The sequence below is a fragment of the Schistocerca americana genome, chromosome 8 (assembly GCF_021461395.2).
Source record: "Schistocerca americana isolate TAMUIC-IGC-003095 chromosome 8, iqSchAmer2.1, whole genome shotgun sequence".
In the NCBI taxonomy this organism is placed as follows: Eukaryota; Metazoa; Arthropoda; class Insecta; order Orthoptera; family Acrididae; genus Schistocerca; species Schistocerca americana.
In genome coordinates, this window is record NC_060126.1 from 496355350 (window position 1) to 496370587 (window position 15238).

Genomic DNA, 15238 nt, shown 5'->3' on the forward strand with positions numbered 1-15238 from the left:
AATGCAATGTGACGCGGCAGCCTTCTCCTGAGGAGTCCAATTTCACGCCTCGGTACACAATCTTCGCAGTCGAGCGGTCGCGTTACCGATCTCTCTTTCGGCATGAAGAAAAGGAACACAAGGTGCAGCACTCGGGTGTATGAGAGTCAAGGATTAGAAACTGCTGCGGAAGATGGGGGTTAAGGTGGAATACGCACAGGCAAGTTTCTTTCTTGCCGTGAAGAGATGTTGCCAAGTTTGGTAAATATCAGAACGGGAAACGCTCGTATCACAACACAAAAAAGGTGACTGTGTCCTGCACGGAGTTAGGGATGCAAAAGAAGCAAACTGGCTTTCCGACTTATCTGGAAGCTTCGAAGACATTTAAATCAAAACATCTTGACATATTCGCGCTTTCTTCGTTGTTAGTATTAGTACACATGTCATGCAATATATCGCATCGTCTCAAGTAAAGTAAGATGATACATGATGTCAATGCTTGATTTGTAAGAGAAGAGGCTCCGGTATTCTGACCTTAGGGTTCTTTTTTTCAAAAATGGTTCAAATGGCTCTGAGCACTATGGGACTTAACTTCTGAGGTCATCAGTCCCCTACAACTTAGAACTACTTAAACCTAATTAACCTAAGGACATCACACACATCCATGCCCGAGGCAGGATTCGAACCAGCGACCGTAGCGGTCGCGCGGTTCCAGACTGCAGCGCCTAGAGCTGCTGGGCCACTTAGGCCGGCTCTTTTTCTTAAAATTTGGTCTGCTTAAGACGTTATTTTAAAGCTTTTCTGAGCATTTCGAAATTGTGAATACGAGATCTGTGCCGGTAAAAAATAAAACTCTTTTGTGCACCAACAGCCTTCAATTACGTGTCTTACTAATTACTTTAAACATTAATTTACGATTTATTACAGAAAGGAAGTTAGTTAAGTGAACACACGTGTATTTGAACTGAAAGATACTGAGTAAGAGAAAAAACTTCAGTGCTTTAACTCACAGTCTATACAGATGGCCCACTTTAAACGGCGAAAAAGGGTCACTGAGCGACCATTCAACTTCACAAAAAAGTAGTGGAGGAACAGTTTTAGTTACCAGAGAGGCTCTGCTGTCGGTAATGATCACATTCATATTCACTAGATTACTGTGGAAATCTCTTGATGGTGGTTGGCAACGGAAGCTAATTTGCGGGATTCTTCCGCCAAAATTCTTACAATTATCAGAAACACACGAAGCTCTTTAATCGCATCTCCTTTGTTCAACTGAAAGTTTCTGAACATCGTTTGCCCCGAAATTTCTTCGGTTCTGACGTTTTTGTCGCCATACCGGAAACGTAGTACTGGAGCACACCGTCACAAATAAAGCAGTGCATGATGTCATCCCCCTCAGGAACAAATCCATCTACAGAAATTCCACCCCTCCTCCTCCGAGAAAAACTTTTATATCTATTCATATATACTCTTCAGGCATATGATATAATGTATTGTCTACTACGGCTGGCGAATCACCTGGATTTAGGGCATAGGATCAGGGACTGTGGCCTATAAATTGTAAGATGCAGGTGTGCCAACACCTTACAGCTAAGAAGCTTACTGCGCCGGGAAAATTGCGGTAACTCATAAAAAAGTGCTCATGCCCAGAATATATTCGACTTTCTTTGTGCTATGATAGGAGCATTTTTCACTCTGGTTCCGAGCTTTTACTCTACCATAATTTTGACAATACACCCCCATAGCTTGACATCCTAGGTAGTGTCTCAGGCGACAACTGATCTGGTATAGGTTTCTCTTAATGTCTTTCGAACCCTATTCCTTACATCGTGGCAACGGATAAAGCTTTCACTAAACAGGACTGCCATTCATGAATTGAATTTGTATTCTTTCTTATAAAAATTCGACCGACTCGCACAAATGTGAAACATATAAACGGTGCGCGTAAAAAGGCTCCCAAAAGAACATTAATCGCACGCAGAATCCGAGAGAACCTCGATTTTTCACAGCGAATTTTCAATTTTATCTGAAAAATGCATTTTTATTTAAATGAATTACTGTGTATAGCTTCCGCGCATTGAATTCACGTAACAAAGAATTTAATGTGCCACATTTAGTTCTAACTTGAGCCATCGTATCTCGATAATGGTTATTGGATAAAAATGTCGTTTTGAGTTTATCCGTTTATCCACCTTAGTGCAAAGATTGAACCAAGTCCTGCAAGCTTAAAGTACAGAAGTGGCGTGTTTTTGCACGTAAAAGCCGAAAGGTGCATACAAAAATGGTAGGAGTAGTTGAGAATTAATTTCAGCCGATTTTACGACTTTTGCAAAAGCAATTAATGAATGCGCGCAATTTGCCCGGGTGAAAGCTCCGGATCGTCACTTTAACCTTGCTTAATATTTATTTATTGTTCAGCTAATTCAATCTATACAAGATGTAACCTCTTTAAGTTATTAAATACATTTTCAAGAGGTGTTTCCATGCATCTCTGTTCTCTGCTGTCTTCTACCAGTTGAAGCCTGCAGCCTTCCTGAGTTCCTTATCCCAGCGATCAGATGGTCTTCCTGGTGGTTTTCGTTTTTCTCTAGGACTTCACTCTAAAACTGATTTCATTCATCTTCCATCCTTCGTTCGTGCAATATGTCCTGCCCACTGTCATTTTAGTGTCTTAACCCGTTCTATAATATCTTTTACTCCTGTTACTGCTCGAATGTCTTCACTTTCCTCTCGATCTTTCTTAGTGAGACCTAACATTGACTTCTCCATAGCTCTCTGAGCAGTTCTAAGTTTCGTTTTGAAAAATTCATTTAAAGTCCAAGTGTCACACCCGTACGTTAAAACCGGTAGTACACAATGATCAAAAACTGTCATCTTAAACTAGACTGGCATGTTAGATTTCAAAACTGTTGCATTCCTTCCGTAATCCCTCCAATACAGTTTAATTCGACGTAAAATTTCAGGTTTCAAATCCCCTTTTGTCTCAATTAATTGCCCCAGATAAACGTATTCAGTAACATTGTTTAGGATGTTGCCGTTCAGTGTTACTTGTCTTGCAGCTGCCCACTTAGTATGCATAACCTTAGTTTTAGAGTGATTTATTTTAAGTCCAACTTCCTGACAACGATCAGTTAAGTCTTTTATGGAGGACTGCATTTCCATCTTACTGTTAGCTAGGACCACTATGTCGTCAGCAAATCTCAGGCTGGTGAGCCTTTTAGCATTTATCCTTATTCCTCTGTTGTTCCAAATGATTTTGAACATAGCCATCTCGAGAACTGCTATAAATAACTTCAGAGATATAGGATCGCCTTTCTTTACTCCTTTACGAATGGGAAATTTACACTTGTTTTTTCCTATGTTGCTAGATGCTACAGACGTGTCATAAATGTTGCACAATATGTTTATATAATTTTTTCCACTCCTTACTCGGCCAGTGCTTGTATGACTGCAGTGTGGCTGACAGAGTCAAAGGCTCATTCAAAGCCAGTTCCCCCCCTCCCCCCCTCCCGACAAAAAACTGCGATTTTCTATCGCGGCCTTCTCAGTCGCAGGTACCTATAAGGATAAATTTGCAGACGATCAATTAGGACTGTGATTTGATGACGTTTGTAATAAATTATTTGATTCTTTTTCTATAATGATAAAAACTGAGAATAAATATAACTAGGAACGTCTGGGTAATCTCTTACTCCTATTTTCCCATGTTATTCATTAATGATTTTAATCTTACATCTATATCCAGATTTCGCTTTATTTTTAATGTTTATTTCCTTCGATTGGATACCTTACGACACATTTTTTTACCTTTTCTTTTCTACAAGCGTGCTGGGCGCAATTTTTTCGATGCCTTTTTTTCCACTTTTTCCTCGCCCTTATACCTTGTATGTTGTATGTATGTTATATGGTAACCGGGGACCTAGAAACGACGGAGAGGCTCCGTCCCCGCCGCAGCCGCAGTGGTCCACAACCCCACGACGACTACCGCAGTCCACTTCACCCCTCCGCCACCCCACACCGAATCCAGGGTGGTTGTGCGGTCCGGCCCCTGGTGGACCCCCCAGGGAACGTCTCACACCAGACGAGTGGAACCTCTGTTTGCGTGGTAGAGTAATGGTGGTGTATGCGTACGTGGAGAACTTGTCTGCGCAGCACTCGCCGACATAGTGCAGCTGAGGCGGAATAAGGGGAACCAGCCTGTATTCGCCGAGGCAGATGGAAAACTGCGTAAAAACCACCCACAGACTGGTCGGCTCACCGGACCTAGACACAAGTGCGCCCGGCGGATTCGTGCCGGGAACCAGGCGCTCCTTCCTGCTCCGGAAATCCGTGCGTTAGACCGCCCGGCTAACCGGGCGGGTGCCATTATCCCTTAGTAGAAGTGTTAGTACGGTATTCGGAATATTTTCGAGTGGTCTATTTGCCACGGGGCGTGGGTACCGGCCCAACATTCACCTAGCCGAATGTGGGCAACCGCCTGAACGACATCCACTCTGGCTGGTACATATTCCATATTCGCCTGGTCGATTTGATCCGTGCTGGAGCGACTCACCGGGCCCCGTAAGCGGCGTTCTAGCGCACGAGAACATCCGGGCGGGAATGCACTCTTTCTTTATGTGCTTTATTTTTCAAAAGTCGCCAATAGTTCGACTAATTTGTCCCTGAGGTCACATTTTCTACTCTAACAGCTGTAGGGCGTCCTGTAACTATTTATAACAACTATTATGGTTGGTGAAAGCAGACATCCGATCGGAAAATACGTAAAGACTTATTAAACATTAAGTGAAGATTTCAGAGACTTTAACACGTTAATCCACAATATTCGGAAGCGGCAGCAGTCGAACAAGGAGGCCATGGACCAGTTGAGGCAGCCCAACAGCAGTCAGCACTTCGACAGCTTAACAAAAGAGCAGATGGACAATGCTTCCAAGGACAACAATGACCAGTACAGTTCGCACATTAGCGGTCAATGCTCCAGGAACTGTCATCATACTGAACTCAAGTGCGTGACGTATCAGAAGATGTGGAGCAGGAGGACTGGGCAATACCCGACCACGTCAGCATAGAGGTAAAGCAAGGAAAGGGCTGCAAATGTATCGGGTGCTGTTGGTAGGTTTCCGCCCTCTGTTGCAGGCCACACGGTATCGTTCGGTAGGCACGGTTGCGGTTGTTTGTCTTCTTCTCGTGTTGACTGGTGCCACTCGGTTTCGCAAGTGTTGCCTGTCCGCTAGTGGCAGCAGCGGCGGTTATCGATATGAAGTAAGTGTAGCCCTATCTCTGGGGCGACGCCGTCGTTTTTCCGGGTCGTGTGAGTGTGCTGTGTTCGGTTGGGGGCTCAGGAGGAGCCAGGTCCACTCAGTGCGAAAACTGGCTGGGACCGCTGGCAGCACACGTGGACTGCCGGATGGAAGTGCTGTGGTCACGAGGGTGCACTACCTCGTCGTAAACCGGATCCATCAAGCTTTAAGAGAGTGCACTTCAATCCAAGTAGAGCGGAGTCAGTTACCCGTGTGGGCCCTGTAGTGATGGTGCGACAGATTATCATGGGGCCGTCATGTGCAGTTTGGTGGAGCTGCATACCACCCAGAACTTGAAGACCCTACTATGTTAAAAGCACTTGGCTCAGTGATTGGACGATTTAGTTACTCAACTGTGAATTAATAAAATAGTGAAGAGATTTGTTTCATTTTGCCAACCGTCGTTAGAGTTTTCACAGTGAGAGTTCAGTGTGTGATTGTGTGCCTAATGAATTTGATGTCACTCATTTGGTACTTGGTTTTGGCTCGCTTGGCGAGTGTTTCCGCAATGACGTGCGGTTCCTGATTCTCGTTGGTTACATTTCGGTTTTGCATCGCACGCAAATCGAGTGGGGTTTCAGTTACTGTTAGCTTGTCTGATGTTCTATACTGTGACTTGTTTGTTCAGATTTTCGCGTTTGTGGAATCGGTCGGAAATCTGGTGGTAGTTCCTTTCATATTCCAGGCGTTCTGATCACAGTATTCTGGGGACGTAGTGCAGACCGCCGGTTCCGGCTTTGTTCCATCATAGCATCTGGTTTACCGGACGTCACGTAGCTTCAACAACATTCGTTAGACTTCCGTTAGTCTGGGTTACCACCTTGCGTAGTGAATGCAACTCTTGGCTGCCTATCTCATAGCTCGCGAAAGTGTTTGTTTCGGGACCTTTTCAAGGGTTGATTCAAATGGTCTAGAACGGTTCGACCACCCCGGCCGGCTGACATGTTGGTCACTCCTATTATATGTACTGGAAAAAAGTGACATCTATTAGCAAATACACTGCTGGGCACCGTAAATGCAACACCCTGAAGGAAGCATCCGAAAGAAGTGAAATTTACACCATGGGTTTGCAGCGATGAGATATGTAACTGATTAGAATTTCAGCGCAGACGCACATCACGCGCGCCTGTGGCGCCACCTCATAGCGCCATTTAAGGCTTGGCGATTTCCACGAGTGTACGTTCGGCACGTGTGTTTACCTTGTGGTTGTTTCACAAGACGATCAGTTATGCCTCGTAGACAACAGCGAACATCGTTTTATCAAGTATCCGAGTTCGACAGAGGAAGGATAGTGGCTTACCGAGATTGTGGATTATCATACAGAGAAATCGCTAGTCGTGTTGGACGAAACCAAACAACTGTAATGCGGATATGTGACCGTTGGATGCAGAAGGGTACGATGGACCGACGTGGTCGATCGCATTCACCTCGGTGCACCACTGCACGTGCTGATAGGCAAATTGTGCGCATGGCAGTGACGGATCGCTCAGTGACATCCCGAACCATAGCACAGCACATTGCGTCTGTAACGCATCATCCAGTGTCTGCGCGTACCATTCGACGCCGTTTACAGCAGAGTGGTCTGTCCGCAAGACGTCCATTGCTTCGTCTACCATTGACGCAGAACCACAGACGTCTCCGTCGCCAATGGTGTGATGATAGACGGATGTGGACGGCAGAATGGAATGACGTTGTCTTTACTGACGAGGCACGCTTCTGTCTGCAGCACCACGATGGTCGGATTCGAGTGTGGAGACACCGTGGAGAGAGGATGCTGGACAGCTGCATTATGCACCGCCACACTGGTCTAGCACCGGGTATTATGGTATGGGGCGGTATTGGATATTACTATCGCACGCCTCTAGTACGCATTGCCAGTACATTAAATAGCCGGCGCTACATATCCGAGGTGCTGGAGCCAGTTGTCCTTCCTTATCTTCAGGGCTCGGCCACAGCCATATTTCAATAAGATAATGAGCAACCACACGTGGCACGCATTGTCCAAAGGTTCTTCGTCCATAACCAGATTGAAGTGCTTCCCTGGCCGGCTCGCTCTCCGGATCTTTCGCCGATAGAAAACATGTGGTCCATGGTTGCTCAACGAGTCACCCAGATTACATCCCCAGCTGCCACACCAGATGATCTTTGGCAACGTGTGGAAGCTGCTTGGGCTGCTGTACCCCAGGAACACATCCAACGTCTCTTTGACTCAATGCCGAGACGTGTGGCAGCGGTGATCTCCAACAATGGCGGCTACTCTGCCTACTGATTCTGGCAGGAACCACATGTCACAGACATCTGTAAACGTAATCATTTGATACTTGGTCAACATGTTATTTACAAAATAAATTTTGTTGTGCTACCTCTTGTCTTTCTTGGTGTTGCATTTACGGTGGCCAGCAGTGTATTTATTAAGTAACATTACTTGATTCGCGCCAGAATAACTGTGCTTTTCCTACGTACCACGCTGATGACGTAACTGGCGTTCTCATGTCTGGCCACAGCACCTCACACTACTCTCCACTGGCTCCTTCAGCCAGCGTGCGAATTGAAAGCTTCCTACAGACTTTGTGCGTTTTGCAGTACAGCTTTACTCACTGAGTGCTAGATCGTATATGCAGACGCAACACAAAATCGTAAAACTGGAAAATAAGAAAGTATAATGAGACTAGAACAGAAGGGTTACCTTACAACCTGTGTGGTTTTGAGGAGCGCCAAGATGAGTTTACAGTATTCACCTGACAACCAGACTCCTTGGATTAAAATCCAATCAAGAGTCTGTCGGACTAATTGGATCAGTCTGTCCACGTCCTGTGTCATGAATCGAGATACTTAGCGTGGCGGGCAGCGGAACTGGTGGCGGTTTGGCTCCACATTCCTGTCCGTACTTCCCAGAAGCTCATAACCTCACTGACTCTCTACATGCACTTGTTGCAGCTGCTAGCGGTGCAAAAGGTGGCTATTCAGGCTTTCGTCAGATGCTGGCATTAATGTACCTGGACAGTGTATTTTCCTGCCAAGTGCACGATTGTATGAAGACTACCAACAAAAAAATTATTTTTTGTGAACACATGTGCCTTTCACCATGGTACTAGAAATTGCAATTACTATTATATCAAAAAGTAACTATTTACTTTTTATCAGTCAGAAGGTCCTGAGGTTCGTTGCCACGGATTTATATCATGGTTGCTAAAAGACAAACGGAACTGGCAGTAGAATTTCTCGAGGTAGTTGTAATGCATTTACCGGGCAATGATCGGACTGGTGGTGGAAAAAGTGTAGAGGCGCTGGAAGCTGCTAGCGTCATGCCGTACTGGCGTGAAGGTAGCAAGCAGAAGTGGCACAGCTGGCTCCATCTGTAATGATCCGACGGCGCGAAGTTTGTGGGCAGCGTGTGACTTCGGTAGATGCTGCCCTGAATGTAAAGCGCTGTTTGTGGTGATGTGCCCGCGAAAACACCTTTATGATATATTTTGCACTGCTCAAAAATTTCACGGCCAGAAAAAAAAGTGCACACGCTGTTTAACTGTACATGGACTTCCTCCACTGTGCAAACTGCAGGTCGGCAACTACGAATGCAGGTCTTGTGTCCGGTGGATTCACCGTTACCAACACTTCTGTTTACGTCTTCATTCATTTCAGCTTGACAAGGTGTTGGGTGTGCTACTGCTCCCACACTTCTAACAGCAGTCCATCACAAGCAGACCAGAAAAAAATTCTATATATAACAAGTGTCCATTCTGCTTGCAAACTTCAAATGCCTTCTTATCTCCAGTTTGACAATGTGTTCCCGGCCACGTCCCTTTCACACTTTCCAAAAGCAGAACGGCCGCTCGCTGCGACTCAAGATTTAGTTATTCGTGATTATCGTTTCTAAGTATTCAGTTGAATTTACAGCCTTTAGATTTCTGTGATTAGCAGATTTATTTCAGTACTCATGTGGCCTTGGGAGAGCCAGTCCTGACAAAACTTTACCATCTGGTGAGCATGATATATGAGACAGGTGAAACACCCTCAGACTTCAAGAAGGATATAATAATTCCGATCCCAAAGAAACCAGATGTTGACAGATGTGAAAATTACGGAACTATCAGTTTAATACGTCACAGCTGCAAAATACTAACGTGAATTCTTTACAGACGAATGGAAAATCTAGTAGAAGCCGACTTCGGGGAAGATCAGTTAGGATTCCGCAGAAATATTGGAACATGTGACGCAATACTGACCTTACGCCTTATCTTAGAAGAAAGATTAAGCAAATGGAAACCTACGTATCTAGCACTTGTAGACTTAGAGAAACCTTCTGACACTGTTGACTGGAATACTCTCTTTCAAATTCCGAAGGTGGCAGGAGTATAATACAGGGGGCGAAAGGCTATTTACAGTTTGTACAGAAACCAGATAGCAGTTACAAGAGTCGACAGGCACGAAACGGAAGTAGTGGTCGGGAAGGGAGTGAGACAGGGTTGTAGCCTCTCCCCGATGTTATCCAATCTTGATACTGAGCAAGCAGTAAAGGAAACAAAAGAAAAATTCGTAGTAGGTATTAAAGTCCATGGAGAAGAAATAAAAACTTTGAGATTCGCCGATGATATTGTAATTCTGTCAAGCAGCAAAGAACTTGGAAGAGCAGTTGAACCGAATGGACAGTGTCTTGTAAGGAGGATATAAGATGAACATTAACAAAAGCAAAACGAGTATAATGGAATGTAGTCGCATTAAGTCGGGTGATGCTGAGGGAATTAGATTAGGAAATGAGATACTTAAATTAGCAAAGGAGCTTTGCTATTTGGGGAGCAAAATAACTGATGACGGCCGATGTAGAGAAGATATAAAATGTAGACTGGCAATGGCAAGGAAAGCGTTTCTGGAGAAGAAAAATTTGTTAACATCGAGTATAGATTTAAGTGTCAGGAAGTCGTTTCTGAAAGTATTTGTATGGAGTGTAGCCATGTATGGAAGTGAAACATGGACGATAAATAGTTTGGACAAGAAGAGAATAGAAGCTTTCGAAATCTGGTGCTACAGAAGAATGCTGTAGATTAGATGGGTAGATCACATAAGTAATGATGAAGTTTTGTATAGAATTGGGGAGAAGAGGAGTTTGTGGCACAACTTGACAAAAAGAAGGGACCGGTTAGTAGGACATGTTCTGAGGCATCAAGGGATCACAAATTTAGCATTGGAGGGCAGCGTGGAGGCCAAAAACCGTAGACGGAGACCAAGAGATGAATACACTAAGCAGATTCAGAAGGATGTAGGATGCAGTAAGTACTGGGAGATGAAGAAACTTGCACAGGATAGGGTAGCATGGAGAGCTGCATCAAACCAGTCTCACGACTGAAGACCACTACAACAACAACTCATGTGGCATATTTAACAGTTTTCATTATGTACAGTCAATTGCCACTTTTCGAACCATTCAGATATAGTATGTACATCATTTTGCAGTTGGTTTTGATCCTCTGATGACTTTAGAAAACGGCAAATGACAGCATTATCTATAAAAAATCTAAGAGACCTGCTCTGATTGTCTCCTAAATCGTTTGTGTAGATTAGGAACAGCAGAAGGCATATAACACTTCTTCGGGAAACGCCAGATATTATAAGTGGCGATTAAAAAGAAACGAGGGCGAAGCATAATTACAGAAACCGGTACCTGTATGTTAAATGTATTGACCCTGGCTATTGAGACACTTGACCCACTGTGACACAAGGCGGTGAATGGCTGTCTCATAAAATTCCAGGGGCTGCGAAGTTAACCAGTTCCGCACGTGCCGGCCAGAGTGGCCGAGCCGTTCTAGGCGCTACAGTCTGGAACCGCACGACCGCTACGGTCGCAGGTTTGGGTCCTGCCTCGGGCATGGATGTGTGTGATGTCCTTAGGTTAGTTAGGTTTAAGTAGTTCTAAGTTCTAGGGGACTGATGACCTTAGAAGTTAAGTCCCATAGTGGTCAGAGCCATTTAGTTCTGCACGTACAGTTGGGCGTCGTCGTCCGAGGTGAATCGGAAATGTTATGCTGACGTTCTTCTTTGACCAAGATGGTCCCCTTCAGACTCACTTCCTGCAGCATGGGCCAAAAGTGAATCATCAGCACTACTCGCAAAGATTGACCACCCTTCGCCAAGTAATCAAATCAAAACGACCAATCTCATCCGTGGGGTCATTCTGCTCCATGACAATATAAAACCTCATACGGCCTACATATTCGCGGACTCCTGCAGTAATTCAAATATGAGGTTCTCAGCCGCCCTGCATACACTTCGGACGTCTCTCCCTGTGATTACGCCATTTTTGGCCCTCCTAAAAAGGCTCTGAGGGGCAAACGATTCACCTTCACTTGACAACTGGAGACGGATGTCTGGTTCCGCATCTAGACAGCTTCGGTACTTAGATCTGTGGGCAGCATAGATCGAGAATCCAGATTCACACATGTATGTTGTGGCAAACGGAAGAAGTTAACATTTTGCCTTTTCAACAAGGGGTAAGTATTTCTTGTTATCCAAACGGATCCAAATGTGTGAGTAACCGTCAATGTCAAACCTTGATTTCAAGGTAGGTTCTGAGGAAATTTCTATCAACAACTCATATTCATTTGATGATAGAATGTTCGGCTTTTTGGATACAGTGAGTTGGTTGACCGCCCATTCGTATTTCTGCGGCTTCTATCTTCAGCTGTTGGGAAATAATGCTCTAAAAATGACGTCAAGCTTCGGAGATGTTCCAGGATTTGATGAAACAAATTCTTCCCAAACGCCAATGTTTTGTTTTTGAAAAACTCCTTGAGAAGAGGAAATCACTCGACCTCCCCCTCCTCGACACTCTCTGCCCAAAAATTTTCCTCTTGAATGCTCGAACTTTGTCGATAGCAGTGACCTTTGTTTCACTTTGCCGTGGAGTGAAATATTCATTTCGTTCGATTTGGAGAAAATATCTGACAAATAGGCAAGTATGCACTGCCAATTTTCGTCTTTAATAAGGTCTGCTAATTTGGTGTTATGCTCCAAAAAGAAAACTAGATCTTCCAATCTTAATTCGTGCAACCGAGAGAGTGCATTCCCACGTGACAGGCACCTCACTTCTGTGTGGAGAATCAGGGAACAACGAAGGCTTCCCATATCTTCACACAGTATTGTGAAAAGTCTTGACTTCAACGGCCTTGATTTTATGTAGTTAATGATTTGAATGGATTCTTCTAAAACTTTCTTGAACGAAACAGGCATTTGTTTCGTAGCTAAAGCGTATCTGTAGAGAGCACAATGACTTCTGCTGCAATTCTTGGCGTTTTCTTTTATTTTCGTTATTACTCCGACTGTAGTACCTGTCATAGCTTTGGCACCATCTGTGCACACATCTATGCAATTAGACCATGAAACTTCGTCAGTCCTTAAAAAAATCACCCAATAGACGGAATATTTCAGCACCTGTTGTGTTGGCACGTAGTGGTCTGCACTATAAGAGGTCCTCCTCAAAACATAGTACCCGTCATAGCTTTGGCACCATCTGTGCTCACATCTATGCAATTAGACCATGAAACTTCGTCAGTCCTTAAAAAAATCACCCAATAGACGGAATATTTCAGCACCTGTTGTGTTGGCACGTAGTGGTCTGCACTATAAGAGATCCTCCTCAAAACATAGTACCCGTCATAGCTTTGGCACCATCTGTGCTCACATCTATGCAATTAGACCATGAAACTTCGTCAGTCCTTAAAAAATCACCCAATAGACGGAATATTTCTGCACCTGTTTTGTTGTCACGTAGTGGTCTGCACTATAAGAGGTCCTCCTCAAAACATCCAGAATATTCATAACGGACAAAAGCCAATAAAATCGCTAATCCTGCAACGTCAGTGGATTCATCTATCTGCAGAGAAAATCAATTGTGTTGGATGCGAGAAACAAGAGCGTCTTTCACATCATTTGACATGTCAACAATGCGTCTCTTGACAGTATTGTTTGACAATGGCACCGAAGATACAAGCTTTACTGCCTTTTCGTCTAGCATGCAAGAACCAATATCATTGACACACGGCTTTATTAGATTTTCGGCAACGTTATGAGCTTTGCGTTTTTGCCACTCAATAACTAACCAAGAAAGAAGCTTTTAATGAATTTTCATTAACTGTTTTTGCACGAGTTTTCATGCAATGCAGAGAAGCAGCTAGTTCAGCACTCTTCCCTTTGAAAAAACCTATGTCTTTAGAAGGGAAATCCTGGTGATTACCTTCAAAATGACGGTGCAATTTAACTGGAACCATTGAACTGTTCGGAAGGAATCGAGCACAAATTACATACTGAACTTTACCCTCCTTTGTCTCCATAAAGCCCATCTATAAATAACTTTCGTTCTACTTAAGCTTCTTGGTTATTCCCCTTACACTGGATATTGCAACCAATGGAGTACTTGCAGCGTTTTCACATAATAAATCCGGCTGTGGAGAGTCTTGAGATTGTTCTTCCTTTGGTTGTCCTCCCTCCTCATTCATTTCAACTGGAAACTTCCCTTGTTCTGAAGGCGATGGAGAAACTGCACCCTTCTTCATCGTCCTGACTTCAGCAACCGATCCATGTTAGAAGTAACAAACTGGTCAAAAATCGACTTATGAAATAGGTAGTGCACTGACAAAGCAAGTTTAACATTTAATGATGCCTGGGGCCGCATACGTGCCAGCGAGCGCTGTGATTGGTCGACAAAGCTCGCTCCGCACATGCGTAAAAGGTTTCAGTGCATCTAGCGCCGTGAGCCGGCGCACAAACGACCACAGTATTGTTGCTAAACAGTCAATCAGAGAAGCCGCATTCTCCGGCACTAAACTGTGTATGCGTTCTCACTTAGGAACCGCAAAGGCTGCTTGGAAATACGACCTGAAGTAAAGGGACACATGTTTTTCACACGAAAAAAAGTGATGGATTAGATTTTCACTTTTTTATTCAATAATTTTACTCATTACTTTACGCGATTTGGTGACAGGTGGCCGCGGAAGAAAGAGCCGGTGGACCCCTAAGGGGTCTGCAGACCACACGTTGGGAAACCCTGTTCTACAGACATGAACCCTGTCTAAAATACCAGGAATAGATTGAAAAGAGATGTGACCCACCAACTCCTCTGAGGGATCTACGCCGAATCGCCGTTGAGGATTGGGACAATCTGGACCAACAGTGCCTTGACGAACTTGTGGGTAGTATGCCATGACGAATATAGTCAAGTATCAATGCAAGAGGACGTGCTACTGGGTATCAGAGGTACCAGAGTGTACAGCAATCTGGATCACCACCTCTGAAGGCCTCGCAGTATGGTGGTACAACATGCAATGTGTGGTTTTCATGAGCAATAAAAAGGGCGGAAATGATGTTTATGCTGTTCTGTATTCCAATTTTCTGTACAGGTTCCAAACCTCTCGGAGCCAAGGTGATGCAAAACTTTTTTTGATGTATGTACTTCGTTTTACTTGGTGAAGGGTTTTCGGAAAGTGTTATTTGGTCATTCTGCTGTAGTGGCACAGCTATCAGTAACATGTCCTTCTCTAAATGGTGAAGTTAGTGTGATACTTGGTAACGTATTTCCAGAAGTAAATCGGCTGAATAAAATATAAAGGGAAACTGGATGGTACTTCATGGATGTGATCGAAGAACCGTTCAAAATTTGCTGCCCCTGCGTCCGCTACCATGGCCTCCAGTCCGCTTGTCGGCCTGCGAGTTGAAAGGCGATGGTGCGTAGGGCGCACCTCCCGAGTCCTTAGGGCCGGACCAGACGTCTGCCTCCAGTCGATTGCCGTGGACCGTGCGCTCTCCAGGGGCCGCTAACGACTCGCCGAGGGCTGAGCACCGATTGTCGATCGCAGTTGAGAGTTGCCGCCGCACTTCCCCTCCCTCGGCTCCTCCCTGGTGAACGGCAAACGTACAGACCTCCCTCCCAGTTAGTGGGGCGCGCAGGGTGCTTTGTGGTCGACAAACGAAGT